The sequence below is a fragment of the Papaver somniferum genome, chromosome 3 (assembly GCF_003573695.1).
Source record: "Papaver somniferum cultivar HN1 chromosome 3, ASM357369v1, whole genome shotgun sequence".
Classification (NCBI taxonomy): Eukaryota; Viridiplantae; Streptophyta; class Magnoliopsida; order Ranunculales; family Papaveraceae; genus Papaver; species Papaver somniferum.
The window spans coordinates 157,302,767-157,327,276 of NC_039360.1; the positions used below are offsets into that span (position 1 = coordinate 157,302,767).

Consider the following 24,510-nt stretch of genomic DNA (forward strand, 5'->3'; position numbering starts at 1 on the left):
GTACTCGTACGATAGAAGATGTAAGATCAGATCACACAACTACGATAAAGTAGTGTCGGTCTGGCTTCACAATCCCAATGAAGTCTTTAAGTCGTTAACCTGATTTTAGAGAAGAAAATCAAAGGTTAATGGAGATCGACTCTAGCGGGCGCACTAGTAACACACAGACGTGTGTGGATTAGTTTTGCACAATGCTAGATGTCTCCTTTATATATCCTTGAAATCAGGATTTTCCCTTAGTTACAAAGCAATCCTTATTCACCGTTAGATGAAAACCTGATTTAGATTCAAGCTAATATTTCTCAACCGTTAGATCGAAAACTTAGCTTGTCACACACACTTTAGTAGACGTTTATTGGGTTCGTGAAAACCATGCCCAAACGTGTACGTGTATGTTGGTTCAACATAGTAACCCAAAAGGTTAACCATATGAGCATTTCATATTAACCTTGTTCTTCTTCACCACAACTAGTTCAATTTACTCAAATGAACTAGTTAAAGAGTTGTTCAATTGTTATGAGATCTTATGTAACTTCACAAGACACAATTGAAACAAAGATGATTCGATTCGATTGAATCGGCTCATGAACATTATAGCCACGGTTTTCATAAAGCATTCCTTAGTAATTTAGTGTTTCATGTTCAGAGCACATCTTTATATCATAACCTCTTAAGTTCACAAACAAGTTCGCGAACTTAAGTTAATCGGTTGATTTTTCCAAACTCAGCAGAAATTCTTGGAAAGAGAACTTCCGCCAGTTCGCGAACTTAGCACACAAAAGAGTTTTGGAAAATCCAGCAGAAATTCTCGGTCGAGAACTTCCGACAGTTCGCGGACTTGGCAAGCCAATTCCACAATCCTCCCGATTTCTCTTGATCAACGAAGTTCGAAAACTTCGGTTCAAGGAATACATGGTTATGTAATCTAAACTCTCATTTCAATCATTGAGACATTCTCAGAGGACGCTATGTAGCTGTTATTCACAGACCGATTCACGTCAGAGCAATTCTCAAAGTGATTGAAACTTTTCATGACTTTCGTCACTAGGTGAAGATAAACTTGATCAAAGCGAAACGCTTTACCAACACACGATTTCGAGATAAAAGATAATCAATGAATGCTCAGCTCGAAATGTCAAATGTGTATGATATAGTCTATATAGCATACGACTTTTGTCTCATAAGAAGTAGGAGATAGAAGAGATAGACTTTTGAATGATAGATAAGTTCAAGTCTCCACATACCTTTTTGTTGATGAAGTTCCACGGTTCCTTGTATAGATCTTCGTCGTTGTATGATGAATCGCCATGAAGTCCTTGAGCTCAACTACATTTTTCTATCCTAGTCTGAGACTTAGCTATGTAGGCTAGAAATCAAGACTTATAGTTTTGATCACTAACATTGACAAACATGCTTGAGATAGCAACGCATGCGAGGTTGACTGAGCTATGCTCTAACATCCACTTCTCCATCACTCAACCACTCCGACTTCCTACGAGATTAGGGTGCGTTCAATTATGACTGGTATAAATAGGTTGTTGCCTATTTCGACCAACCACAGAGTTTTGGTTGACAACAACACAGTATCCAGAAAAACACCAAAGAAATGATATATTACATTCCGCAAGCCAGTTCCATACTCTGATACAAGTCATAAAACAACCACACCTTCAGAATCAACCATTCTGGTCTCAACACCTTCTTTGCTTCCCTCCCTAAGACCAACCCTTCACCTTCATTTTGTGACCGAAGCAAGACTGAAACGACCATTTCTTGGTTTAATCCAGGATTGTACAGATTGATCTATCGAATCTAAAGTACTCCCGTGCAGTGCATTTGTTTAGGTCTAAATTCGTTTCTCATCAACACACCCAAATTTTCCAAAACCGGCAGAAACAGTTTTTACCCCAAAACACCTTGGTAACAAAGCATTCAATATTCATCGTTAAATGAAAAACCTGATTCAACCAAGCTAATATCTTTCAACCGTTAGATCGAACTTAGCTTGTTACACACAAATAAAATGTACCCTCATTTAGGTTTATGAACCGTTCCCAAATGTGTACACCTATGTTGGCTCAATAATGGTCAACCGAAGTTAGCCATATGATAAATCTCATATCAACCATATTCATCTTATCCATAACTAGTTCAAATGACTCAAATGAAACTAGTTAAAGAGTCGTTCAATTGCTATATTCTCATAGAAGTATACAAGAACACAATCGGAACAAAATCGGTTTGATTCACTTGAATCAATTCATGAACATTATAGCCACGGTTTTCAAAGATTGCATTCCTTATTATATAAATGTTTAAGTTCATGTACACAACCGATTTAAAAAGTAACCCACTCAAGTACGCAAATAGGTACGCATACTTGAGTAACCAGACTTGAGTTTGGTTACGCCAGTACGCGTATGGGTGCGCATACTTCAACACATTCCAAACTCCAACAGATTTTCACGAACGTGAAGTTTCCGACGGCCCAGACATCAGTAACCACCAGTACGCGTACGGGTACGCATACTTCAGGTTCCCGGTTTTGGACTTGTACACTAATATGATTAACACACTATGTTTATATCCAAACATGGTTACATGATTCTAAACTCTTTATTTCAATCATTGAAACTTTCTTAGAGGACGTTATATAGTTATTTTTCACAAACTATTTTTCGTCAAAGCGATTTTCAAGTTATTGAAATTATCATAATGAAACATTCCAAGACAACACCAAATGATTGTACACAAACCATGTAAGATGTGACTCGACAATTTTCATATGATCTTATTCGGACTTTCACCAGGAATGTAAGATTAATTCGGCCAAAGCGAAAGCTTGCCAACACATATTCCGAAAAATATATAAGCGAGATAAACTCATCTCGAAATCTCAAATGTGTATAATAGAAGATTATATCGTAACACGACTTATGTCTCAATATAGGAGATAGAGTAGAAATAGACGTTCCAAGTGATAGATAAGTTTCAGTCTCCACATACCTTTTGTCGATGAAGTTCCACAAGCTCCCTTTTGTAGTTCTTCGTCTTCAAGATATGAACATCGTGAAGTCTAAAGCTCAACTACACAATCTATGTCCTAGTTCCGAGACATCTAAATAGGCTAGAAATCAAGACTCATAGTTTTGGTCACTAACATTGACAAACATGCTTGAGATAGCAACGCATGCGAGTTCGACAGAGCAATGCTCTAATAATGTCTGATCACTATGATTCCAATGAAGACGAAAAATCGAGTGTTGCACTTTTTTGTGAAGATATTGATTTTGATAATTGTAGAAATACATACATCAATCTTGATATTTTTCCAGAAGAAGACTCAACCAATCTGGAAGAAGAAATTAACCTTTATGTTGGAAACTCTATGTCTGATTTTTCAGGTTCCACTTTGTGCCTAGCAGCTTGCACATCTCGAGCGTCTGAATCATCTTATCCAGTATAAACACAAGATAAGACATGTCAAGAGACTTCAACGAAAAGCAAATCGCCTAGCAAACAAGCTCAAACTTGTTCAAAAAACCGCTGAGGTATGTAAGATTTTATCCTCTTCAAAGAAGTTGGTTTCCAAAGATAGGTCAAAACCACTAGAGAAAAGAGTTTGGTATAAACAATTTGATAGACAGGGTTCTATGAATTCCTTTCAAAAAGGTTATGGTGGTCAAATTGTTGTTCACCGCAGCACAACTTGATTGTGTTGTTTTGGTGCATCTTGTCTCATGTGCCTGATCAAAAGAGACAAGATTGTGCACACCTCAGGCTTTAAGAAAAGAAAAGTAGTTTTCTTCTTCTTCTTAGTTTTTGCTTTGGTTTGCAAATTTGGAATTCTTTCATATTTAATTGATATTGGAAGGGACTTCTCTGTCTTATCAATGAAAGAGGGTTATTCTCGACAATTCTACTCTCTCTAAGGTTGTGAATTGTGTGTGCGTGAACTTGTGTTGTTAAGGTTCCATAACCCTACATTCCGTTTTCCTTCTCTGAAACTCTTTTCATCTTAAGACTGCTTGTTGAGTTAAAATTGTGATTTCCTCTCACAAACCCATACACGTATGGAGACTCCAAGCATCATGTGTTCTGATGGAAAAGATGTTAATATGATTGTTGATCCATCAATCATAAAGGAAAAAGAAAAATCTCCGTTGCCTCCAAATTTGAAAAGAAAAAGAAGGAATGTGAGAAAGCCAAGAGTTGTTCCTTAAAAATCTCAGAAGTTTTCTGATGTTCTTGAAAAGTTGAAGGAAACAAGGAAGGAGATTCAACAAATAAAGGATTTTGTTATGAGAACTCTCGAAATTCGAAAGGCCCTGGTTCGACATCATCAGCCCAGAAGGTATGTTGGAATTGACTCCTATCTTCACGAACCTTATGTTCATATGGATGTTAACGACAAGGAGTTCGGAACGATAAAGAATTCTACAGAGGTCTCAATGTCTAGTAAATCTTCTTTAGATAATTTATTTCTTGTGTTTTTAAAAGAAACACTAGGGTTTGGAATAGCCATTATTGTGAGTACACATAGCTATGTCCAACGATTTTCATCTTCAATGTTTTTAGATTTATTTATTTAAATTCTAAGTTATCTGGAAGATGATTTTTGCAATATTAATCTTTATGATTTTATGTATTGCAAATTGTTATGGGATATGTTGTTTACGTCCGTGAACCTGTGACGGTCCCATACTTGTTCAAAAGTTATCTCTATTATGTCGGTATGAAAGTATTGATAGAAGATAGAATGAACTTTTGAAAATACAAAAGTTAAAGCCTTTTATGTAATTGTTTGATGGAAGAAAGGATAAAACTTTTTTTTGACAAGGATTAAGTCTATTTTATGTCATTGTGCAAATAGTGATAGAAAATAGAATGAATCCTTGTTTATTCCGCAGTATTGGTCGATCTCCGATCCACATTTTTGTGTATATGCTGTGTTGCTCTGTAAGGTTTCTTATGTTTGAGCATAACCAACTGAATTGATCATTCTATTGTGGTTAATTTAGTTGTTGCTCCGTAAGTTCTCTTATGACGAGCATGACCAATTGAATTGATCACTCTCTTGTGGTTAATTTAGTTGTATATTTCGATTGAATTAATCATGGGTTCTCTTGTGGTAAATTCAATTGAATATGTTGGATACAAATTCATGTTTTCATGTGATTTGATTTTATCCAAAATAAATGCTTCTTTTCTTGTAAAAGCAAGGTCGCCTTTGTTGTTCTTTCGGAAATGACAGTTTATGGGGGAGAGTTCTTTTTGAACTTATGCTTAATTGCCAAATCTTTGTGGGGAGTGCGGTTGTGGAATATTATAGGGGTTATCTTGTATCTTTATAAACTCCTTGATGAATGCATTTAGCTTCGGCTTAATGATGGCATCTAAATAAGTTGATATGTTATTCTCTTTTGGTCATGAAGTATCTCTGTGAAAATTTCATGAGGATCCCACTAGTTTTCATACCTTTGCCAATTTATATTGACAAAAGGGGGGAGAATTAATGTGTAGCGTGATACTACAAATACATATGGTTTACGGATCATTATGTAAGGGGGAGTGGTTTTCATGTTGAGATGAAGTATTGACTATGGGGTAGTGATACATATCACCATAGTATTGTTGTCAAAGTTGTGATACAATTTAACTTTGATGATGTGTAATGATACTATGACATTGTATAACAATGATTGAGAGCATTTTTTTTTCATTGTTATCGCTACGGATCTTCAACAACTATGATACTGAACTTACAACCTTCAGGATCATGGAGTACTTGGAAGTGACGAAGATTTCGAGTCGCGTTGAAGATGCCAAGGAGATCAAGCATTTAGATGTGAAGCTACAATTTTTATTTATTTTGTAATCCATATGTATTGATAGTTTTGTCACTAAAATTGACAAAGGGGGAGATTATTAGAGCACTGCTCGGTCGAACTCGCATGTGTTGCTATCTCAAGCATGTTTGTCAATGTTAGTGATCAAAACTATAAGTCTTGATTTCTAGCCTATTTATAGATGTCTCGGACTAAGACATAGATTGTGTAGTTGAGCTTAGTTTTCACGGCGTTCATCATTTGAAGACGAAGAACTACTAAGGGGAGCTTGTGGAACTTCTTCGACAAAAGTTATGTGGAGACTTGAACTCATCTATCACTTGGAAAGTCTATTTATAATATCTCCTATATTGAGACATAAGTCGTATTACGATATAGTTTTCTTTATACACATTTGAGATTTTGAGCTAAGTATATCTCGCTTACATATTTCTCGAAATATGTGTTGGTAAGCTTTCGCTTCGACCAAGTTCATCTTATATCATGAGAAAATTTCCGAGTAACATCTTACATGGTTTGTGTGATACAATCATTTTATGTAGGCTTGGAATGTTTCGATAATGATTATTTTAATATCTTCAAAATTTCTTTGATGCTAATAGTGTGTGAAAGCGGCTATTGTCATCTTCTAAGAATGTTTCAATGATTGAAATAAAGAGTTCAGAATCTTGTAACCATCTTTGAATATAAGAATAGTGTGTTCGCACATTAGTATATAAGTCCAAAACCGGGAATCTAAAGTATGCATACTTGTGTGTATACAAAATGGTTGTAAGAGACTGGGTAGGTATGCGTACCCGTACGCATACTGGCGGAAGTTCACGTCCGTGAATTTCTGCTGAGTTTGAAAACCAAACCAAACTCATCTGGTTACCTAATCTATGCGTACACGTACGCATACTGGCGGAAAGTTCATGTCAGTGAATTTCTGCTGAGTTTGAAAACTAAAATAAACTCAAATCTGGTTACTTAAGTAAGCATACTTAAGTGGGTTACTTTCTAAAATCGGTTGTATATGAACCTAAACATTTATCAATAAGGAATGCAATCTTTGCAAACCGTGGATATAATGTTCATGTATTGATTCAAGTGAATCAAACCTATTTTGCTTCAATTGTGTTCTTGTATAATTCTATGAGAATATATCAATTGAACAACTCTTTAACTAGTTTCATTTGAGTCATTTGAACTAGTTATGGTTAAGATGAATAAGGTTGATATGAGAGTAATCATATGGCTAACCTCGGTTAACTATTTGTGACCCAACATGGTGTACACGTTTAGGTACGGTTACATAAACCTAAATGAGGGTACATTTCATTTGTGTGTAACAAGCTAAGTTTGATCTAACGGTTGAAAGATATTAGCTTGGTTGAATCATGTTTTTCATCTAACGGTGAATATTGAATGCTTTGCTACCAAGGTAACTTGGATTGCAAACCCTGATTTGAAAACTATATAAAGGAGAACTCTAGCAACTGGGAAACCTAATCCCCACACCTCATGTGTGTTACTAGTTGCATAACTAGAGTCGATTCTCCTTTAACCTTAGGTTTCTAATCGACACCCTGTAGGTTAACGACTTGAAGACTTCATTGGGATTGTGAAGCCATACCCAACTATTATCTTTGTAGTTGCTTGATCTGATCTTGTTGTTTCTATCGTGATTGAGTGCAATCGTAAGATTGGCTTGAGATTTATATCTCCGATAGACAAGATAGATAAGTAATCACAAACATCTCCCTCTCATCGTTTGTGATTCCAAAATATCTTGTTTCGCTAGTCGATTAAGATTATTGTGAGGTGATTGATAATACTAGGTTGTTCTTCAGGAATATAAGTCCGGTCTATCAATTGGTTCATGTTCACCTTGATTTATCAAAAGACGGAACAAAAACTCTTGGGTATTTCTGTGGGGGACAAATTTATTCAATCCTATAGACTTTTCTGTGTGAAACATATTTGTCTATCAAGTCTTCGACTTTGGGTCGTAGGAACTCTTAGTTGTGGGTGAGATCAGCTAAGGGAATCAAGTGCGTGGTATCCTGCTGGGATCATAGACGTAAGGAGCGCAACTGTACCTTGAATCAGTGTGAGATTGATTTCAACTACAATCCAATACTAAGTTAATTGGTAGTAGGATAGAGTCTATAGCGGCTTAATACAGTGTGGTGTTCAATCTGGACTAGGTCCCGGGGTTTTTCTGCATTTGCGGTTTCCTAGTTAACAAAATTCTGGTGTCTGTGTTATTTCTTTTTCGCATTATACTTTGTTATATAATTGAAATATCACAGGTTGTGCGTTAAGATCAATCAATTAGAATATCCAACCTTGGGTTATTGATTTACATTGATTGACACTTGAACATTGGTCTTTGGTACCGTTCAAGTTACTCCTCTTATATTCAATCGGGCTCGCAGATTTCTATTTGCTGATTGCGGATTGAATTAAGAGTTAGAGATATTAATACTCTTTGATATACTTTATTCTAGATTGAGTCTGACTGTCTAGTTGATTCTCTAGAAAGTGTATTGGAGTAAGTCATCTCAGATTGCCAAACAAATTGTTGGGTGTGGTTGTTAGACCCCCGCATTTTCAGATAGCAACTTAGAAAAAAGTATGGCTATCCTGAAAATCCGTACTTATGCAACCCGAAGTGCAGCCTAGATTATTATTCACCTCACAAGTATAAAACTTGCGGAATCAACAAAGTATGAGACGAAGAGACTTTATTGATCACTATCTATCTTGATTGATGGAGCAAGGCTCTACAAACAATCAAGATCAGGATACTCAAGTTATCAAGATAAAAGATAAATGGACCTGGCTTCACGAATCCCAATGAAGTCTTTGTAGTTGCTAAACCCTAAAAGGGTTTCTGGAGAGGACGACTCTAGATACAACTAGGACACAGCAAAAAGTAGTGTCAGGATTAAAAGATCCCAGTTGCCAAGAGTTCCCCTTATATAGACTTCAAAGCCTGGGTTGTTTTAGGTTTAAGCTAAGATAACTTTGGAACCAAACAATTAATATTCAACGTTAGATGAAAGCTTTGAATCTTATTCACATATACAAGATATACATTATGGTTAGGTAAACAGTAACCGAACCGTGTATAAAGACTATGTTCAACATGGTTAGCCAAAACTAGGTTGTTTGAACTTAAAAGCTTAACACTCATTTTTATATTCAAAAGACATTAATATTGAGTCACAATTATGTGATCGAATGAGTCTAATGTTAATTAGAGAATTGATCAAATGCAAATTACTTAAAGCAAATAATTTAATCGCAATTGAATCACAATCGACATAGTTTGTAAATGTACAAAGTACAAGTACTTGAACTGTTCGTGAATCGGCTGAGTCATAGTACACATACCGGTTTGCAGTATACAATGACCGAGTTCCGGAGTCAACAGAACTACTCAGTTCATAAACCGGTTTGCGCACTAATGCAATTACCGAGTTCCGGAATCTCACAGAACTTTTAGTTCATGTACCGGTTTGCAAACTTTGAACTAATTTAAAGTTCCGGAGTTTATAGAATTTTCTAGTTCACGTACCAGTTTGCAAACTTTGGATCTTTGCCGGCTCCGGAGTTCACAGAACGTTAAGTTTACTTACTGGTTTGTGTACTAAATTGGTTCTAAAACATAGAATTATTTTGGCTCGCATACCAGTTTGATTATTTTAATCCGGTTCCCTTACCAAAGTTCCACAATGGTTTGTACACGAGTATACATGCCTATCTGGATCACGAAACAAACATATTTTCCTAATATGTACATACGAGTATGCATATCACACAAATATGAAAGTCGATATATAGCTACTCCGTTACGTGTACGAATACATGTAATACGGCTTTAGACAAATTTGAATATAATAGTTCTATATTTCTCTAAATCGATTCGAAACATTCCTGAATAACATCAATGACACATATTACTGTTCTAGGCTATTTTCGAATGATAATCTTGAATCATGATTTGGTTCCGAACAATTTTCTCCACCAAATTTGATCAAGCATGAACAAATGTTCATTAAGCTTAGTCATTATATTTCGAGAAATTCGTAAACTAAATAATTAATTCTCGACTAGAAATTCTTGTCTATGCAAGCTAGTATAATTAGTTATTCGACAATCGTCTCAAGATAGAAAAGTGAATAAAAATTGAGAAATAGGTGGTTCAGTCTTCACTTACCTATTGTTGATGAAGTTCTCCAAAAAATACGGTTGATCTTTGCCTTCAAACGGTAGAACACAAATGATGACTGGTTCGTTTCTCAACTCCACTATCCTAGACCGAGACTTAACTAATTGTAGACTAGAAATCAAGATATAGTTTTGACAACAAGATTGATATAGCAACACTTGTGAGTTCGATCAAGCAATGCTCTAAGAATCTCCCCCTTTGTTAATTTTAGTGACAAAACTATTTAATACATATGGATAACGAAAGTAAAGTTTTGAAAAAACTTCTCGATCCACCATGTATTCTTTATTTCCTTAGTTTCTCCAACTCTTCTTTAAATCTTCATTATTTCAAGTTGAAATGATTTTATACGTGTTCAACTCAGTACCGTTGTTGTTGAAGAACCGATTCCATAGCTGTTGTAGTCTTGAAAGTGGTAGTAAAAGTTCGTTGCTCGGACTTGTGAAGGTAATGGATTTTTAGATTTATAAAAATTATATACTCAAAAATATTAACAATGGTGCAAGAGGTACTGGGGTTTAGGATTCCACCGTATTCATTTCTTAAGGTTCAAATAATGATTCTTTTAACAATTATAGCTCAGTAAATATATAAAATATATTGACTCTTATTTTTGCCAAGATAAATTCTCCAAATATTAGATGTAAATGTTATGCATGAGGCATCAAATCATCTAAGCTAAGCATGCCGCATCAAATCAAATGACAACTAATTTTTTCAAATCATAATTTTAATTAAAATTAGTACAAAAGTCATGAGAAGAATTAAATATAATTACCCAAGTGTGAAATAAGGCTTCCTCCATCACCCCAGTGTTGGGGTTTAGCTCCTCATATTAATCATAATCTCAAAATACATGTATTAAGCTCAAAAAATTGATTAAAGGGAGTAAAACAAGTGAACAGAAAAATTGCAACAGAAATAACTGTTGCAAAGGCGCTGTTCACCGTTACAAAAGGAAGAACGATAAAAAGATAAACTGTCGTTGTATATTTTTAAGACCCACACTACGACCCACGAGCCGCTGTCGCTGTCACTGTTGAAGAACGACTGCTCTGGCTGGTCCGTTCTTCGTGTTCTTCATCATCATCAGCAGCATCAGCAGAGTTTTGTTAAACTCTGATTTCGTCTTCTCTAGCTCTCCCTAGCTCCCAAAACTCTCGACAACCTCTCTAGTACTCCAAGGTAACATATTTATACACCTACAGCTCGTTGAATCTCCCTCAATTACTCCATATAATCTTCATTACTCGGTGATTAAAGAAAATATCTTCCGAATATTTTCTTGAGCAAAAGTTTCCTGAATTAGATTCTTCACGCGTTAGATATCCCCCAGCACGTTCCAAATCATCTAGTCATCACCCAAGATGTTTCTCGAACCCTCACACATCATCAGAACACACATTGATCCTCCCAGAACTCACGATTATCCCTTTCCTGCACGTGCAGCTCTGTTTTCTGCCCGTGACTTCCCTAGCTAATCCTAGCTAAATTCGATCGACCATAGCACAACCAATAGATTTATACATGTCCCAGGAACAATCCCACCAAGTTTCAGCCATTGAATCTCTTTGTAGATCGTTCAAAAATCGAAACAAAAATCTGCCAGAACCTGTTCTTGGTTTCCCGCCATTTCTTAAAATTTGAATTTTTGAGAACAAAATGTCCTCCCCCTAATCCTGTACGGGTGTCCCTTTAGCAATTTGGGCTGAAATAGTAATTCTTGGGTGGAAATAGTAATTTTTCTGGGTTCCTCCGGGACGTTTCCGGTGCATTTCTGGGGTGCCTTTAGTACTTTTCTCCGGGGTGTAAATCATCACTTTTTGAGCAACTCTTTCCACAGAAGGGTATTTTCTCCAAAAGCATCTAAACAAACATAAAAGCACCGTAATAAGAACAAATGGGTACTAACAAAATACACAAAAGAGATGAAAATAGACACATAAATGTGTCTATCAATAGCGATAACAACTTTTTGAAAACAAATATTCTTAATCGTTGTTATACTGAAACATAGTATTATTATCTTCTCTCCAAAGTTCAATTGTATCTCAACTCTAAAGTAATATTATGGTGATATGTTTCTCCCCCTTAATCAATACTTACATCTTTTGTTTAATACATAAACCTATTGCTTAAATGATTCATTCCCCCTTACATAATGATCCGTAAACCATATGTATGTAGTATGAACTACTAAATACTTCTCCCCCTTTTTATCAATAAAATTAACAAAGGTCCGAAAATCGCGAGATCGTAATGAATACAACCAAAAGATATATTAAGCTTTAAGGAAGATGGAGATACTACACAATAACATAGTTAAAATGTAACTCCTTATATCAACTTATTTTAGATGATTTCACACAGTAATAAATACTTAGGCTCATCTTAGGAGATAAAAAAAATAATACAAGAATCCCCTTTATAATTCCACATCCACACTCCCCACAAAGATATATCAATCAAGTACAAGTTCATTTAAGAACTCTCCCCTATAAAATTTCATTCCCGAGAGAACAACATGAGTGACCTTACTTTCGTGAAAAAGATGGATCTTAGATATTAAAAAATCACAAGGATTTGTATCTATATTATCGACATAAATTGATCTCAAGGCCAGTTACGAACAACGATACAATTTTACTCGATTTTACTCAACATAAGAGAATCTTACGGAGTGTGTCAAGCAGTAAAACACAAAAGTGTGATCTTAAAAAGATCAATACTGCGAGAAAAATCTCAAAGAGTTTGTTTTATTTTTCGTTTATAAAAACATAATAGATTTAACTTATGAGCATATATGAAATATTAGCTCGATTTATGAGAACGTAAAGGCACAAATATTTCATAATAATTTTTGCAATAATTAGACCAATAATGATTACATACTGCAAGTTCATCTTCCAACAACTCTAGAATTTAAATAAATAAATCTAAAAACATGCAAGATGAAAAACGTTGGAAATAGCTATCTGTAATCACAATCTTTGTTATACCAAACCCTAGTTATCCTTCTCAAGAATTTAAAAAAAAATCCTTAAAAGAAGTTTCCTAGATAACAAAATAAAGTGAAAGGATTATTCATGCGCTTCGTCGTCGGAATCACCCATGGAAGCTTGAATCTTGTCTATTTCGTCCTCGATGTCGGGAAATTTTGTAGCAATCATACATAATTATTTTTACATACCTTTTACCTTGGAGTTGATCTTACAAATATCCTTGTGAATTTGTTGAAGCATACTCAAGGTTGTTGGATCACAAGCACCGTCAAGAGGTGAAATAGAAGTCCTTTTTCTTTTGTTCTCATTCGTTCTCATACGATTGAACGTACTTTCGCGAACTAAGGTGGGAGATCGAATGAAGTTCCCAATTGGATCAATATTAAGTTCTTCACAAATGCGTCCAATCAGAAAGGGAAATCCTAATATCGTCTTGGATACAGTCATTGATATCATTTGAGAAATGATCGACCCACAAATGTCAAGATTTTTAGTTAGTTTCAAGGAAATAAACTAACTCTGTAAAATCATGGCTCCAATATGCATCCCCAATTTTGGATGGACAAATGTCGCCAACTTACCAAAAACCTTAAGAGGCATACTAAGTTACGAAGTAGGAAGCTTCCCATCTTTCCAACCAACATTCTTTCCACAAATCTCAAGAGAAATGGTTTCAAGGGATAGTTCTTCTTTAGGTATTGGAAGTTGAAAATTACCAAGAGGAATATTTGTGAGTTCCGAGATGAACTCTCGACTGACAACAATTTTTCCTCCTCCACTCATTAATTTAAAGCTCATCTTATCAAGATGAACATCATACATGTTCGCGTAAAACATTCTAGTAAGAAGATCAAACCCTCTCCCAGGCCCACTAAAAATGTCTCCTAGATCATATTCATCAAAACAGACAAGATCTTTCGTTTTAACACACCCTTCTTCTAATTTCTTTTCTAGAATAATTTCTCTAGTTGCAATTCTTTCAAAGGTCTCATTACACTCGGTGCTAATAAAACGGATTCTAGGTTCTTCAGGAATTTTCTTATGTTTGGGTTTTTTACTAACTCCTTTTGTTCTAGTCATGAAAATACAAATAGAAAATATTTGATCTTACTTGAATAGATCATTTTAAAGATGATTGCTTGATATTCTCCTTCTTGATGTACAACCTTGCAACAAAATAGATACCAAGATATTGTATATTAATTCCACAATTTATGAAGGCAACACACCGGTACAGAAACCCTAACCTCAATTTCTAATCCCGTTCGTGAACTCGCGGAAGAAGGAGTAGGGGAGTAAGTGTACTCTTTTAATAAAGCCTTAATGGGCTTGACAAGGTTCGGGGGAGGGATTCCAAATCTAGACTTCCCTTTTTTCTTTTTCTTTAAAAAAAAAACAAAAATTCCGTCAGGAGATACAATCATATCATGTATTTTGAAATCCGGATCAAATCCAAAAATTGATAAGGTTATCAATTTTAATAACATAATTTATCTTATTCTTAGCTCTATGGAAAATTCCAGAGCACAAGAAAATCAAATGGATAATCACAGGAAAAAGAAGACCCATAATTTATATTGATCTTACAACGTCGTGAAATCGGAGGCTGCTCAACGACTCGTGAAGTTATGATCAATTTGTTACAAGCTTCTTCTTTTAGTTCTGTGATCTGGGATCTTCGACGCATGATAGAACAATACGGAAAAGAAAAGAAACAATCCTTTACAAAAACTTTACCCCATCTTAAATTGATACACGATGGGGTGAAGCCAGAATCTTGCTAACAAGAGGTTGGATGAGCAGCCAGCTCATAAACAACTCTGGCGTGAAAGTTTTCCGGAGTAGTTTTTTCATCCTCATGGTGATTAGGGATGATTTACCAATATTATCTGAAGTAGTCAATATTGTAGCAATTGTGCACATATTTTTGACATGCCCAGGTTTCCCACACTGATAGCACGTCTTTTCAGCAACAGGACTACGAAGAGGCACTTCCCTACTTATGATCACAATAATGTATACCAAGAACTTAAATATTTTTTTAAAAGCCATAAAAAGATCCTCGTCAACAGAACCCGTTATGTTGCAAACGTTAAACAGACTGTTTAACAATCTTTTAAGACAGCGAAGCTTCTTACTCTTAACATGAAGTTTCTTGTTTTTAACAATTGCAGAGGATTCTTTAATTTTTCCGTCGATTCTTCACAATCACTTAAGGCATTAGTCTTGAGTGAATCGATATCATCTTGTGAGACACTAAGTCTTGACGAGAACAGATCCTGAAGAATCGCTAAGGAATTTGTACGTCTGTAGAGATTTCGTCTCTGTCCATATAGTCAGACTGATTCAAACACGGACTTGTTAGGTCTTAACGTGTTTTCCTGCTCTGATACCAACTGAAAATGCTGGGGGTACCAAAATACATCACCGACTTTTTCTTAGGCAATCTGTATGGACAAACTCAAAACAACCCCGAGAGTAAAAACTCAATCAAGGAAAGTGCCTAGAGTTATATCTCTCTCTATATATATATCTCGTTGTTAGAACGTTTACATAATTGAATCCGTGAACCTAACTACAAAGAGAGTTCTTGGACGGTACCAAAGACCAATGTCCAAGGATCAATCAAGTCTTTTCCAACTAATAAGGTTGGACCTAGCTACTGTGATTGATCAACGCATAACCTGTGATGTTTCAATTATAAAGATAAACAATATAATGCGGAAAAGGAAATAACACAGACACCAGAAGTTATGTTAACGAGGAAACCGCAAATACAGAAAAACCCTGGGAGCTAGTCCAGATTGAACACCAAAATGTATTCGCCGAAACTAGCATCTTTAAACTTAAAAGCTTAACACTCATTTTCATGTTCACAAGACATTAATATTGAGTCACAATTATGTGATCAAATGAGTCTAGTGTGAATTAGAGAATTGATTAAATGCAAATTACTTCAAGGAAATAATTTAATCGCAATTGAATCACAATCGACAAAGTTTGTAAACGTACACAGTACAAGTACTTGAACTGTTCGTGAATCGGCTGAGTCATAGTACACAGACCGATTTGCAAACTTGTATGCAATGACCGAGTTCTGGAGTCAACAGAACTACTCAGTTCATAAACCGGTTTGCACACTTATGCAATTACCGAGTTCCGAACTCTTACAGAACATTTCAGTTCACGTACCGATTTGCAAACTTTGAACTAATTCAAAGTTCTGGAGTTTACAGAACTTTTTAGTTCACGTACCGGTTTGAAAACTTTGGACCTTTGTCGGTGTCGGAGTTCACATAACGATAAGTTTACGTACCGATTTGGATACTAAACTGGTTCCAGAACATAGAACTGTTTTGGCTCACATACCGGTTTGATAATTTTAATCCGGTTCCCTTACCACAGTTCCATAATGGTTTATATACGAATATACATACCTATCCGGATCACGAAACAAACGGATTTTCCCATGATGTACATACGAGTATGCATATCACACAAATCTGAAAGTCGATATATAGCTACTCCGCTACATGTATGAATACATGTAATACGGCTTCAGACAAATTCCGAATATAGTAGTTCTATATTTCTCTAAATCGATTCAAAATATTCCTGAATATCATCAATGGCACATACCACTGTTCCAGGCTATTTTGGAATGATAATCTTTAATTATGATTTGGTTCCGAACAATGAATTGTTCTCCACCAAATTTGATCAAGCATGACCAAATTTTCATTAAGCTTAGTCATTATATTTCGAGAAATTCGTAAACTAAATAATTAGTTCTCGAATCGAAATTCTTCTATATCCAAGCTAGTCTAATTAGTTATACGACAATTGTCTCAATATAGAAAAGGGAGTATAACTTGAGAAATAGGTGGTTCAGTCTTCACTTACCTTTTGTTGATGAAGTTCTCCAAAAGCTTCGGTTGATCTTCGCCTTCAAACGGTAGAACGCATATGAGGACGGGTTCATTTCTCAACTCCATTATCCTAAACCGAGACTTAACTAATTGTAGACTAGAAATGAAGATATACTTTTGACAACTAAATTTTGCAACAAGCTTGATATAGCAACACTTGTGAGTTCGACCGAGCAATGCTCTAACACTTATCGAGTTGGAGGAAGCAGGTGGAAGGATCGTTGACTGCGTTGAAGATTCAAACATGGACCATGCTTGGCGCTATACGGTTAATCCAACATCGATGGCTCCGCACAACACGCGTACAACAATCCAGATGGGTGGGACACACCTGCATTTCAATTTTATAGTGGGAACCAAGGGGGCACCAGGGGCGCAAGCCGAGACTTTGCGTAGCCACCTCCTTTGCCATTCAGTCGGGAACAAATCATCGGACTATTGGAGTAGTGGATAGCAAATAAAGAAGTAGAGTTGCCACCAACGGTAGTAGACATCAACAAAATGAACAAGAATGCCGCTAAATACTGCCACTATCATCGACGGCTAGGTCAACCAACAGTAGAATGTTTCACTGTCAGAAATATTTTCAACCGAAAGCGTACAGCCGGAGAGGTCGAAATATATAACCAAGCGATTGAGCATATGACCCCCTCCCCCGATACTAAATTGCAGAAGACTGTAACACAAACAGAAAGATCAAAGCAGGAAATCCCAGTTAGTGTTAGTACAACAGATTCTCGTGTAACCGGTTTACAAAAGAAAAAGAAAGGCGCGTTCACACATGATAATAATAGGTTTTGCTTCCTCATTCAAAAAAAAAAAATCTCTTGCTTACAAAGTTACAAGTTGCTCTACGCATCTGGCCGGCTATACAAAAAATATAAAGCTACAGGTTGCTCTGCGCATCTGGCCGGCTGATATACAAATCAACAAAAGGCTACAGGTTGCTCTATGCATCCGATCGACTGATATACAAATATACAAAAGGATACAGGTTGCTCCGCACATCCGATCAGCTTATATACGTTCATAAAAGACTACGGGTTGCGGATGGCTAATGCACAAACTTACAAAAGGCCACGGGTTACCATAAACACCCCGTCGGCTACGCAAGAAGCAACGCAAACAAAAACATGCCTTGTCAATCACCGCAGAACTACCCTTAAAGAGGGGGGGACGCGTTTTTCCTACCCTATAAAGCAACAACATGCCTTGTCAATAACCACAAACCTGCCTCAAAAGAAGAAAGAGAGGAGCACGTCGCGCCTATCCTGAAAGAAGAGGAAAGAGATTGCAGGCCGCTCCATACAACCCACCGGTGATATATGATAAATGACAATGGATCTCAACAAAGATCGACAAAATCATTCGTCCCCAATCGGCCATACACTCGGCTACTCCCGTTTGGCCGATAAACCGACTTACCTCGGTCGTGTGTCGCGTAAAAACACAAACGCGCCAACAAGTTATCCAAGTTCACAAAACTTCATAAAGACAAATAAATTAAAAACATATATATGTATATAAATTTTCAAGTAAAAACTCCATAACTGCAACAAACAAAGAGCGATGACATGAACTGCAAAGATAAGTAAAAACGACCTTACAACAAGAGTTCATTGGAATTAAAAATTTGCCTTTACAATAATATCTTTATATAAGTCTATAGAACTATACGCGCCAACAACATGCTCTGGGCATTACAACAACAAAAAATAGAAACCTACGAGCAGCGCTCATGGCAATCTAATAGGCTACCACCAAGTCATCCCATACGCGGTATGTGGTCGGGAACACGCAATAGAAAATACTTGAATTAAAAAAAAAATTTGGCGGACATGAGAAGAAAGAATAAAGAAGTCAGAGCAAGTAATAAACTCTGCAAGCATGGATATCCTATAACAGGCAACACACAAATAAACGACAACTCAGATGCAAATGTAGCAAAATCCCAAATAACTTAAAAAACAAAAAATAATAATAACAACAACAACACACAAAATATCCGCAATATCCTCAAAACGTAATCAGACACACCACAATGTCATAGAAAAGGGGGAGGGGGGAGAGAGGAAAGAGTAATGAAATGAAAACATGTCAAATAGATTGGAACGCAGCCTACTCATTCCCTTTCTTCTCAAGCTCCACACGAACCTCCTTCTCAGCCGCCTCCGCTTGCTTGGCTGCAGCAGTTTCCGCGGCAACGCTAGCAACGAGGTTGTTCAGCGCAACCTTATTTTCAGAAGTTGCGCCGTCAAGAACGGTCAAATCTTTCTCCAATTTGGCAATCTGTCCTGGGAGGTGCGATCTCCACCTTAGCCAATAGCTCGTCCAACCACTTCATGGGAAAGCCGGGACTGAGAGCCGATCGAATGGTAATCTCCCAACCCTTCAACACACCCACGTCAATGGGACCATCCCTCACCCGCGAAAGATTATCAGCGACCTACAGAAAGTTCTTATTTATATAACACAAGGTATTTCTATCAGGAATACACTCTTTTACCATATGGCTGCACCTCTCGACAATACTCCTATAATAGCGGCTAAGGCAGAAGGAACCCAAAAGTCATGTACCCGCGTGTAAACCTGCGGGCTGACACCATCTTCAGCAGCGTCCACTACTTTTGAAAAGCGGAACTGGACATCCTCGGGCAATGATCGTGCGTCGGAAGCATTAGGATTCTCTTTCGGATAGACACTCGGCATATAGCCATCCCAACAAGTCTCACGCGCTTTCTGCTCATATCACGAGAGTTGTTCGGCTTGATGATTTCTTTGCGCTTATTACCCATATTCTAAAAAAAAAAGAGAAAAAAAAATGAGGAAAATGTCAATACACGGGGAAATGATGGAATGCAAAAAAAATTAGACAACAACAAATGCGCCAAAAAGAAACGAAGGAAAGAACTAACCTCGGGAAGAGAGAGATCAAGAGAAGGCTCGCGAGGTTTCAAGTGAGAAGAAGAAGAGCCGGAAAATGACTCGGAATCTCCGGAAGAACATACAAAACAAAGAAAATATGACATTGAGAAGGAAAACTCGACGTATAAATAGAAAAAAATCAAAGGACGCCATGAATTAAACATGGAAACACATGTAAGGTAGAGAATGGGCGGTTACTTACAGGAGAATCTTGTTGAGGTGCCACCTGGGCCGAAGACCCACCCAAAACCGAACGAGTTGAGCATGTAGGACTAAGAGAATCGAGTACATCACCAGGGGACTCTAACGCTTGGCCCCTAGCACGAAAGGTTTTCGTTCTCAAAGGGCTAACCGATGACACATGCAAACGCGGAGAAATCCATACAGAGCCCCCTGACAATTCGATATCAAGACTTTGCATACAATCCATGAATGATGGAATGGGACTACCGCCAACACCCCGCTTAGTCTGCACAGGAAATAAATGTAAGGCATTAGCGGAAGAACAAGCGCGGGAAGCGGATGATATAGCCGCATCCCATTTGGCCTTCTTGGAAAGACTTTTCTAAGACCACTCGCACTCAGGCATATTGAGGTACTCCTCTATCAAATACGAAGGAGGTTTTCATCCCACGTGGTTGGATGATAGGGCCCCGTGAGAATGCAACACCCACAATTTCTTTTAAAAAAAGAGCATAACGTAATGACAAGTTCAAAACGCACCTGCATCGCCAGAGAATTGACGGCGAGTCTCGGGATATGAATCCTAACAGGTTTCCTACTGGAAAAAGGGGTTTTAGCTTCTCTCTTCTTAAACTCCTTCCTTATAGGCTCATGCCCATCCTTTGGATCCCAAGAAGTTACCAACGGTTCCAAGGGACGACCTTTAGTAACAGGTTTAAAACCATGCTCTTACGTTACTTTGCCATTCAGCTTAACACGACCAGACACATGCAACAGTTTAAGATCAGAGGGGACACTTGGCGCAAAATGAAATTTAACGTGCGCCGAGGAATATAATTCTGATATTCATGAGCCACCTCAGAAATGGCTAAAAGACGGTCTGGGACAGGATGTTGGAAAGAAAAACTGATCCGACGATCGCTTAGACGAGTTGCGCTCTTCAAGAAGAAGCGGTCAAAACTGGCAGAACCGCTGGGATATCAGAACTGAATGGTGGGGGAAAGGAGAAGAAACCCCTTGGTCAAACCCCAATCGTCGGATGCACGATCAGGATTATAAGATATCGCTATAAATTTACCAGTAAGATAGCCAGGAAATACCGCCATTACTGAGTCAAAATACGATACTGACATAACCTGCGAGGAATCCAATATTGAACCCTCCAGCGGGGATGTAAAGTCGTAATGCGCAGGATCAGAGCAATCATCGGGATAACAAAATAACTTAAAGTCTTTGGCTACATCCATGAAATCCATTATGTCATCCTTGGTCGCCTTCCCCTTATCATGCCAAAGAGCCATTCGTGGATAACTATAAGTAGCCGGAACCGTGGTAAGAGTACAATCTGCTTGCTTGACCTGCTCTTCACAATGGACTGCCAAGGAGCGAACCTCAGGGACATATCCTGGAAGGTGTTCCCGCCCACGTCTGGATAAAATAAGCAGGAACAAAGGTTTCAACCTCATGAATCCCGTCCACATGGCGAATGTCGTAACAAAGCAAATCCAACTGGTGATACAAACCCCCCAAAAACATCGGATCCAGGGGAAAAGAAACACCGTGTGACATCAGTATAGCCATCGACATAATCTCGCTCTTGATGGTGCCTCAAGAACTGTACTCAAAAACATCGCGGCAAAGCCAAAACGAAGTAAAGGCTGTAAACTCATCACGAGGCTTCTTTTCCTTCCTAAGAGGAGGCACGACCTTCTTATCAACCATCCTTGGGGTCCAGTACTTAATCCAGAGAGGAAAGAAGGTGTGCCTGTTCTGCTTAATGAAAAAATCGGAAGAATCGGTAGCCCACGTGAGTGAAGCTACTGAACCTTGGAGGGCCTCAAAAGCTCGGGTAGAGCTTCCAGTAAGCGCTCGCATGTCGGACACGGTGAAGATGGTTTTTTGCTCTCTGATACAATGGATTTCCCCTTGGCGACGGGGGTTAACTTTTCCTTTTGGCCGCTGGCTTTAGGCCCACCTCCCTTTTGCGGCGCCTGATCTTACCTCACCTTCTCCTTAAGCGACTGGTTTTTACAACCTATCAGATAAGCCCATAACTTCATATCCTCGTCAGTCAAAGCCGCAAAGACAGTCGCCTCGTCGTAAGAGTGAGTGTCATGGAGGGGAAAACCTGTAATCACAACCACGTCCTCCAAGACGATAGTAACCTCCCCTCATACAAAAAAAAAGTATGAATATGAGACACCCATCGACAGCAAAGCCTTTTAACATCACGCTTATATTTGACTACTTCCCAATGAAGAGACGTGTTTATCGCATCCTTGATACCTGTTGACCTGATAATGGCTAAGTAGTCGGGGTTGGAGAAGATATGTGTTGTAGTAATTCGATTGCGGTAAATAAGGATTCGTTGCTCGGACTTGTAAAGATTTAAAAATTAAGATATATACAGAATATATGTCATAAGATCAAGAGGAACCAGGACTCAGGATTCCAATGTGTTTCATATTCAAGTGGCTCAGAAAATAATCCTAGGCGATTATAGCTCAAAATAAAACAAGTATTAACTCTATCTTTGCCAAATTAGATTCCATAAAATATTACTTGTATATTATAAGCATGACACATCAAGAATCCCTAGGACTAAGCATGTTCCATCAAACAAAATCACAAGTAATTAATTGAAATCATAAATCAATTAAAATCGGTGCAAAAAGTGAATTAAGAATTATTTAAATAACCACATGGCTGAAAAACAGCTTCCTCCATCATCCCAGTATTGGGGTTTAGCTACTCATAATAATCATGTTCTCAAAATACATATTTGATGCTCAAAATATGATTAAAAGAGTGAAAAATATAAAACAGTGAAACTACGACCCTCTATAAGCGTCCAGAGAAGAACGATACCAGGGAACTGCAGTAAAAGAACGACACTCCGCTGCTGCTGTTGATGCTGCTGAAAATAAGTCTGCCCTGGAGACTCTGTTCTTCGTGTTCTTCGAGCTTTGTTAATGGCAGCAGCAGCAGGTACAATTCCTGCAACTCCTCCTGCGCCTCTCTGCTGGCCTCCCAATCGACCCCTAACTCTTCATCCCCCTTCTCTGACATAAAACCAACTATTTATAGGCTTTAAATCCCCTTGAAACTCGATCAAACCCCTTGGAAATCTCCATTATTCTTTACGGGTTGTTTGAAGAATAATCTTCTTCTTGTTGCGTTACAGGCTGTTTATAGCTATTCTCTCGTCTCAAATATCTTCTAGGACTTTTAACCAACTGTTTTGATGTATATCCCACGCAAGATATCCCATAAATCTCTCAAACTAATCTCAAACCCTAAACAGAAACCGTGTGCACTGTCTTGACTTTGTGTGGATTTTCTGACTTATCCATCCCAATTAGATGGGTCTAATCGCTTCTAACAGGTCCCTTATGTCTTGTAGAGTCCGTGGGTACCAAATTTGCCCATTGAATCGCCTCCTAGGTCGCTCAAATCCTTGATCCAAAACTGTTGACGCTGCTGCCTTTTTTTCCGCCAAAATCCAGTTTTGAAACTTTGAAGATGACCTCCCCCTATCCATTTCCGGTGTCCCTTTAGTACATGCCCTGAAATGGGGTGCCCCTTAATAATTAGGTTACCCCTTATCCAAAGTGAGAGTCCGTATAGTAATTTTCTCCCACGAGCGCAAAAACCACTTTTTAGCCAATTTCGCCGCAAAAGCTTATTTCTCCAAAAACACCTACAAAGACATAAAATAACCAAATAAGTACAAAATCGAGCACTAACAATATAAACAATTGGGATAAATTAGACACATAAATGCGTCTATCAATATGCGTTACCCAATGGGGTCATATGGGTGGTGTTATGGCGGTAGAAAAAAACTCGATAGTAGGAAGAAGGTAATCCCTGTGGTGAACGACCATGCAGGAGACCTTTTTGAAATTAAAAAAAGTTGCCTCTTCAGGCTTAGGATGCATAAGCCATCAGGGTGCATGAGGATACGACAACACATGAGGATTAAGGAGGTGATGAATGAGTTTATCATCCGTGGGGAGCACGCTTTGGACGGTACTAAGAACCCTCGGCCTCAAGGCGTGCTTCAGAACGAAATTGCCCAGAAATTCTTCAATTGTGTAAGAGTCGTTGTCTGTGGGCTTGGGTAAAAATGACGCTTCTTGGTCTTCGAGCTCCGTTTCTTCGATCTCTGTCACTTCTAGAAGAATCAGTTGACATGGCGCGAGTGTGGTAAGTCCAAAACAGGATAAAAATAATAGGGGTGAATGGAAAGCAAGAAAGGGGATCTAATGAATATATATATGCCATCTCTGGAGAGGGATGTGGCCGTTACAAAAGGTGAAATAACTGAAGGAAACTAAAAGGACTTTTGACACATCGCGGGAAAGCCAGCCGCCAGAGGGAACTTGGGATTGATAAGGGCA

The 24,510-nt window shown here is 37.8% G+C and overlaps 1 long non-coding RNA gene across 1 annotated transcript; it reads right to left on the reverse strand.

The window, feature by feature from the left end:
* Positions 1-18,591: 18,591 nt before the first annotated feature.
* Positions 18,592-20,041, reverse strand: LOC113361727. Its single transcript, XR_003365295.1, has 2 exons — positions 19,915-20,041; positions 18,592-19,797 (listed from the first exon to the last, which is right to left on the reverse strand). It is a non-coding gene; the product is annotated as an uncharacterized LOC113361727 (long non-coding RNA).
* Between the last annotated feature and the right edge of the window lie 4,469 nt (positions 20,042-24,510).